This window comes from Cyprinus carpio, chromosome B20 (genome assembly GCF_018340385.1).
Source record: "Cyprinus carpio isolate SPL01 chromosome B20, ASM1834038v1, whole genome shotgun sequence".
NCBI lineage: Eukaryota > Metazoa > Chordata > Actinopteri > Cypriniformes > Cyprinidae > Cyprinus > Cyprinus carpio.
This window is the reverse complement of record NC_056616.1, coordinates 23,758,886-23,766,973: the sequence shown is the minus strand read 5'-3', so window position 1 is coordinate 23,766,973 and position 8,088 is coordinate 23,758,886. Positions and strand designations below refer to the sequence as shown.

At 38.6% G+C, this 8,088-nt stretch overlaps 1 pseudogene; it reads right to left on the bottom strand.

Moving 5' to 3' along the window:
• Window positions 1-240: 240 nt before the first annotated feature.
• LOC109074477 lies at window positions 241-1,267 on the bottom strand (annotated as a pseudogene).
• Between the last annotated feature and the right edge of the window lie 6,821 nt (window positions 1,268-8,088).

Below are 8,088 nucleotides of genomic sequence, written 5' to 3'. Positions count from 1 at the left end.
TAATGTTAATTTCACACAAATCCAGACTATTTAGGTTGTTTTATAATAATTGAAATATATTTTGAAGGTAGCGAAAACCCTGCATGAGTGCCCCTCTTTTCCATTAGAATACTAAAAATATTAAGATCATTGCTTCCATTAAAACACATTTGCCAAATTGTTTCAGCATATATGAAATAAAAAGAATTACATGAAAAAAAATATTTATTGTGGTGCCTGAAATAAGTGTGAGAGCAGTATTCATTCAAATGTTAATGTGTTAGAATGTTTGATGCCACAGATATAAGTGGATATGAGAATCTTAAAGGCCTTCTGAAAACAAGGGTAGAAAAATCCATAAATCAAGGGGTTACAAGTCGAGTTGAAATATGCAAACCAAAACAAAGCATCAAAAACAACAGCTGGGGTCCAAAAATAAAAAAAAGGGTCAAGAACAGCAGCAGTAAAATACGGCAGCCAGCAGAACAAATAAACACCAATGACAATGGCCAGAGTTTTAGCTGCTTTTCTCTCTCTGTGTGAGCAGAGCTTTGGCTCTTCAACCCTCCAGTCACTCTTTCTGACATAACTTTTGCATGTTTTCGTGCAACATAGAAGATTTTTACATACAGAGAGCTCATGATCATCCCAGGAAGGAAGAATACAAGAACTGGACATATAATACTCCACTCCTTGTTAAAAAACACAACACAATTTCCCACACAATAACTCTGCAATATTACCATCTCTATTCCAACTGCACTTATCCCTGAAAACACAACAGAGAAACTGTACACAAATGAAAACAGCCATATGAAGGTAATAAATACAGTCACAGTGTTGTTTGTGACCCTCATTCTGTATCTTAGAGGGTCACAAATGGCCCAGTACCTGTCAACAGATATTAAACTGAGATTCAGTAAAGAGGAGTTACAGAAGGTCATGTCCAAACTAGAATGAACTTCACACAAGAATTCTCCCAGATACCAAGCAGCCTTCAACAGATCGCATACGGCATCATGCGGCATGACCAAAAAGAGCCCAGCAGACAGTCACTGGCAGCTCAGAGAGCGAACCGATCAGATGAGTTGGAGACTGAAGCTGTTTGAAGTGAGAGATGGAGATGATGATCAGCAAGTTCCCAAAAACTGTTGTGAGGATCATCAGCTAACAAAGAAAGAATACATTGCCACTTTAACAACAGTAAGACGATGCAGTTTTGGACAGGAGTTTGGCGGAGTGGATAACAGAGAAACATATTCTCAGTTTGAGTCTTATTTGAAGTCATCATCTGTTCCAGATGCTGAGATGATTTCCTTTGTTAAAAGGTTGACAATTATCAATATTTGTTTAGTAAAGATAAATATAAATATATAGTACATGCCCGTCTATTTTAACTCCCTAAATGTACCCAGAGCAGCTGAGTTTTGTCCATAAATACCCTCATATTTGAAGCAACCCTCCTACTCCTGACACTGTTACCCATAGTTACAAAAACAACTTTAGCTCTGGAGATTAAAAGGAAAAAATAAGTGCGCATTAGATACACTATGGGAGTATCATGTATTTTATGCAAAATGTGGTTCTATAAAACGTACATTTACTTATGTTTGCATAATAAATAAAATGTAAAGGATATAAAAAATACAGCAAAAATAGATATGGATACTTTAGATGCAAAACTGCAACTGATGTCATGTATCTGGCTGGGCTGTGAACAGGGGCACCTTAAGATAACCAGAGGCCCCCTGGTTACAGCGTTACAATTGGTTGTTTGACATGTCGGTCAATCGGCCTCATGGTCAGGCCTTGGCCAATGAAGCTGCCATGGATTCCAGACCTTCAGCCGTCAGTCTGAAGGTCTGGCTGTGCGAGACTACATAAAAGTAAACATTATGTTATTACAAGAATTATACGGAGGTAATATGAAAAGAAAATGCCATCAAAACTTTCCTGACCGACATGTAAGTTTACAGGTATGATTTAAACACCGTAAATTACACAAAATATTAATTATTCCTCATCAGCAGATCTAAACAAGACTTTGCAAGATGGCATAAATGTGAGCTATTTGGTGATTGCTAGCTGTGTTTTTGTTTTGAAGCGTGCCATGTTAAGGCTTAATTCAATCAAAGCTGTTCAAAGTTAAATGATCAAATTTAAACAATAGGATGATTCCTATCATTCCATCCCCAGATCTGAGATTGAGACTCTGAAGCAGCATGTTGGAACACAGTGACTGAATCCACAGTAAAACCTTCAGCTGACACACGCAAGTCATTGAACTCACACTGTATGACATTACAGAAAGTTTGGTCAAGCTCCTTTCACACAGCAGTGCTGTGTTTCTTGTTGATCTGCATGTTAACATAAAAACACTCTCATGCTGGGTTTTACTAGCGCATGCATTGTATATTCTGCTAGTATATCGGTGGAATACATGGAACATACCAACTATACAAACTGTGTGGGGGAAACTTAAACTGAACCACTGACTATAAACTACAACCAAGGCATTACTGAAAATGAGTGTGTGAGTTTGTTTACAAAATGCTGTTGTCACTGCTGCAAATTCCCATATATTCAAATAATTATAAGAAACAAAGAAATAATTTCCTTGCAGGCAGTGGACACCCTTCCCAGTGTAGGCCCCTGGGCTTCAGCCCGTTGAAGCCCGTGCATTAATGCGCCCCTGGCTCTGAACCTGACAGATGAGTGATAAAACAATGTTATCTAATGTTTTTTACATAAAGTGTAGTTCTTCCAAATGTACATTTACTTTCATTTGCAGAGATGCAATACTGATGTATTTACATAATCTAAATATACAATATTGACGTACTGACAACACCTAAGATGCAAATTATTTACATATGAACAACTTAACAGACTTACAAATAATTCCTTATACTGCAAACCCGGCATTAACATTTTTATTATATTGCATTCAGTTGTCATATCAATGGCATTATGTTTTCACCTGCACCTTCAAGTTTTTTCATTTACTTAAAGGGGTCATATGATGCTGCTAAAAAGAACATTATTTTGTGTATTTGGTGTAATGAAATGTGTTTATGCAGTTTAAGGCTAAAAAAGAACATTATTTTCCACATATTTGTTACGAATGAGGTCAAATCTCTAGTCAAAGAGGATTTCAAAACCCATTCATAACAATAATCAGGGAGCCGATCAACAGACTCCCTGGAGTCCCCGCTCTCACTCCCAAGGCTTCAAAACACCAAAAACACTCTTTAAAGTGAAAAAAGTGAATTTATTAAACAAAAGTAGATAAGGAGCAACATAAGCTTCAGGAGGGGGAAGAGCCAAAACAAATAACAAAAACAAAGCTAACTCATTTTAGAGATACTGACCTAGAATTAAAAGAAACTAAACAAAAGTACAAAAGCTTCCCTCCTAATTATCATAACCAGGAGAAAACGAATAATAAAAAGAAAGGCACCCACCTCCCTACCATGCTCCAATTAGGTAAGGATCAGGATTTAACAAAAGAGTCATAACATAGCAAAAGATAGTGGTTTACAACAAAGGTCTCATAACAACCAGTTAACAACACACTATGGGCACCATACTACATAGAAAACACATCTGTCTATCAGTCAAGGAAGCCATGAGAGCCGGGAGCCGTAGATCCATGGTTCAGGAGACTTAAATACAGCCCAATCACTCCAGTCACCAATCAGGGCACTTTCGTTAGCAGCTCCACCTGTGAGTCATTGCAGTGAGAGTAACAAAAGAGGAAGAAAAACACGCCAGGGAAAACTAGACCACAAATACACATCTTCCCCATAAACCACACAACCTACTACACTCCCACGTAACATATTGTACATTATTGTTTCTCCTCTATGCCCCGCCTTCTGAAACGCGTCGATTTTTACAAGGCTCATCGCTCTGAAATGCGAGGTGTGCTGTGATTGGCCAGCTATCCAGCGCGTTGTGATTGGCCGAATGCCTCAAGCATGTGACGGAAATGTTACACATCTTAACATATTATGATGCCCTGTCTGGCCGGAGCGACGAGACATAAACATAAAACCCATTATAAGCGTGATATAAACATGATTTCTAGTCATGTCTTCTTTAGGAATGCAAAAACAAAGTAGTTACGCTTTCTCAGGAAAACAGTATCACACACCAGGGCCTTGAATGAGCAGAGGCTGGAGGCCTAGAGTGAGCCGCGGCCAGCTTGAGAACGGTGCAACAGTCGGATTCTACAAAGGAGCGTACCGTTGGCTTGCAGCATCCACATGTGATGACCCCGGGCTGGACTCCGCTTCATCCACGGTGAAAGCTGATTCAGCGATCCACAGTGCAAAGTTGATGTATTTCCTCAGCGACCAGCACGGATCAGCTCCAGGCATGATGAAGCGGATATCGTACCCTTTTGAAAGGCCAAACAAAGTAGTTTTGGTTTCACAGTGACGGTGGCAACAACAATACTACAACTAGAATAAAATTAACATTAACATTTGGGCAGCGTTATGCAAATCTTCCCACATAGTGACGTAGAGATGTGGGGGCGTGTTAGAATGAGACGTTTCAGGGGGGTGTGGACAAGTCTTAACTTTTATAAAGAATATCACTTTAGTCTTTGCAGCTTCACAGATCGTCTTTATTCACCAAGAGCTTGTTACACTCCAAAGAGAAAGGAACATTTGAAATCGCATCATATGATCCCTTTAATATGAAAAGATAACATTTTGTTCTGTTGTGTGATTTCTGCTGCCAACTTGTTTAATCCTAAATAAGATAAATGAAAATATATAGCCATTTTTTCTTAAATGCTGTTACTGACAATAGAACCATAAAATACATAAAAAAAAAAGCAACATATAAAACTAATCAAATTTATTTGTGCACTGTAATCCAAATCTGTTCTGACTGCAGGGAACAGACCTAAACTCGGTGTGTTCAAACAGCTGAAAGAACAGGTAGTTCCAGTCAGTTTATGTTGTTTTCATAAAATCACACAGATTGGAGTTTGCGCTGCGAACACACACAATATACAAAATCAAATGATGTATTATTATTAAAGGTTCTCTGCAAATAGTTACAGTTTTATTTAGACTCATATCCTGAAGAACCATTTGCTGATAAATGTCCAATAAATATAAGAGCTTATGTTTTTTTTTTTATTATTTATTTATTTATTTATTTTTATTTTATTTTTTTATCTGTAACTGTTAAAAAATCCTTTCAGAGCCACTTCATTATTGAGCTTTTGGAGCTCCACCATCTAACTACAAAGACCGTCAACACACACTCAATAGGTAGACCACGTCATATAGTTCTTAAAATGTCCATACATTTTAACTTTAAAATTATAACATTTTCTGTCAGTCATATCTTTTTTCTCTTTTCAGTTTTTAAACAGAAGATATAAGTGTGACCAGGTTGGTTCAGTTGATGATATTTTCCTTTAATCATCTGGATCTTAATCAGGAAATTTAAACCAAACAAACTCCTGAAATATGACTGCTTTTCTAAAAGGAGACTATTTTAATAGTCTCATTGAAATGTGATCAAAAGAGTTTAATGTATTAAATGCAATTTATAATGTTAATTTCACAAAAATGCAGGCTATTTAGGTTGTTTTATAATAATTGAACTATATTTTGAAAGTAGTGCAAACCCTGCATGCGTGCCCCTCTTTTTCATCAGATTACTAAAAAGATTAAGACTGCTTCCAGTAAAACACTTCTGCAAAATGGTTTCAGCATATATGAAATAAAAAGAATTACATAAAAATAAATATTTATTGTGATGCCTGAAATTAGTGTGAGAGCAGTATTCATTCAAATATTAATGTGTTAGATTGTTTGATGCCACAGATATAAGTGGATATGAGAATCTTAAAGGCCTTCTGAAAACAAGGGTAGAAAAATCCATAAATCAAGGGGTTACAAGTCGAGTTGGAAATATGCAAACCAAAACAAAGCATCAAAAACAACAGCTGGAGTCCAAAAATTTAAAAAAAAGTGTCGAGAACAGACGCTGTAAAAAAAGGCAGCCAGCAGAACAAAAAAACACCCATGACAATGGCCAGAGTTTTAGCTGCTCTTTCTCTCTCTGTGAGCAGAGCTTTGGCTCTTCAACCCTCCAGTCACTCTTTCTCTGACATAACTTTTTGCATGTTTTTGGGCAACATAGAAGATTTTTACATACAGAGAGCTCATGATTGTCCCAGGAAGAAAGAATACAAGAACTGGACATATAATACTCCACTCCTTTTTAAAAAACACAACACAATTTCCCACACAATAACTCTGCAATATAACCATCTCTAATCCAACTGTATTTATCCCTGAAAACACAACAGAGAAACTGTACACAAATGAAAACAGCCATATGAAGGTAATAAATACAGTCACAGTGTTGTTTGGTGACCCTCATGCGTTTGTACCTCTGACGGTGTGTGCGGCGTCACAAAATGGCCCAGTACCGTGTCCACACAGACTATGGATCAACTGTAGACTGCATTAAGTGGCGCATCGTTACACTCCTTCGGTCATGTCCTCAAAACTAGAAAAGTAATTTACAAGTTCTCATACACACATACCCCGACAGCCTTCCCAAAGCGTTACACCATGCGGGACTCATGACCAGAGCCCAGCCACCATCCGGGCAGGCTAGCAGTAGCGACGATCAATAGTTGGAGACTGAGCTGTTGAAAGTGAGAGATGGAGATGATGATCAGCATGTTCCCAAACACGGTTGTGAGGAGCATCAGCACAAAGAAAGCCTACTGGGCAACTTAACAACAGTACTACCATTGCCAGGTTTGACAGGAGTTTGGCCGGAGTGGATAGCAAGCTCCATATTCCAGGTGAGTCTTATTGAAGGCACACTGTTCCAATGCTTAGGATGATTTTCTTTGTAAAAGGTTGACAATTATCCATGTGTTTAGTAAGATAAATATAAATATATAGTGTGCGATGGCCGTCTATTGTAAACTCCCTAATGTCCTCAAGCAGTCTGAGTTTTGTCCATAAATACCCCTCCTATTCAGCAACCCTCTACTACTCCTGACACTGTTACCCATAGTTTACACAAAACCCATTAGCCTGGAGATTCAAAACAAAAAATAAGTGAGCATTAGACAACATTGCCTAGTATCATGTATTTATAGGCAAAATGTGTTATTACAATGTACTTTTACTTTATGTTTGCATAGATGCCTGAATGTTCAATACTAATGTATTTACCGCATCTAAACACAGAAATGTAAATTATTTATTATGAACAACTTTATGATTTACAAATAATCCTTAGGAATACTGTATCGCCACCATTAACTCATCACTTTCTACGACAGACCACTGCGTTTAACATACTGGTAGGGTTCCCGAATGTCCCTAATGGCAGTGCGGACTTGCAGTTCTTGAACACTGGCGCTTTGTTTCACCCCGCATCAGAGCCTTTGTCCTGGGCCGAACAGTCACGACAAAAGAACGCCACTGGAAAAGGTGAAGAAAGCCAGTATCCGTTCAGATCTCAGATCTTGTCCCGGCCCCTTCCTTCAAACCATTTTGTGGCTAATCTTCAGGCAACTAGACACAAGTCCTGTGACTGCAGTCATGTTCGTCATACCACCGAGAACAAGGGACTGCTGCATTATTTGCCTCACAGAAACCTGTATGTCTGCATTGGGTTCCACGACTCAGCCGTCCGAAGCTTACGGGTTTACCGTGCACAGGGTTCTTCAGACAGAACGAAAGAGCCACAGGCAAGCAAGGTGGAGGCGTTTGTTTCGTCTTGTATCACCAACTTCTGGTGTGATGAAGGAACCTACACTCGATTAAATCCGTCTGCCTCCCCTGATCTGGAATTTCATATGCTTCTGTGTTGACCATCGGCTACGAAGGAATTTACCATAGCGGTTCCAATCACAGCTGTTTTACTTCCCCTCAAGCGAAACACAGACCCGGCCTCAAAACTCAGGGGAATATAAGTGAGCAGGAACCTAACGTACCCAGATCAGCGTTTATTGTTATGGTGAATTAACAAAGCCACCGTCATGACAATAGCTCCAAAAATATGGTCAAAACACATCACCATCACATGCGTTGTGATCGTGCACTGAACCCT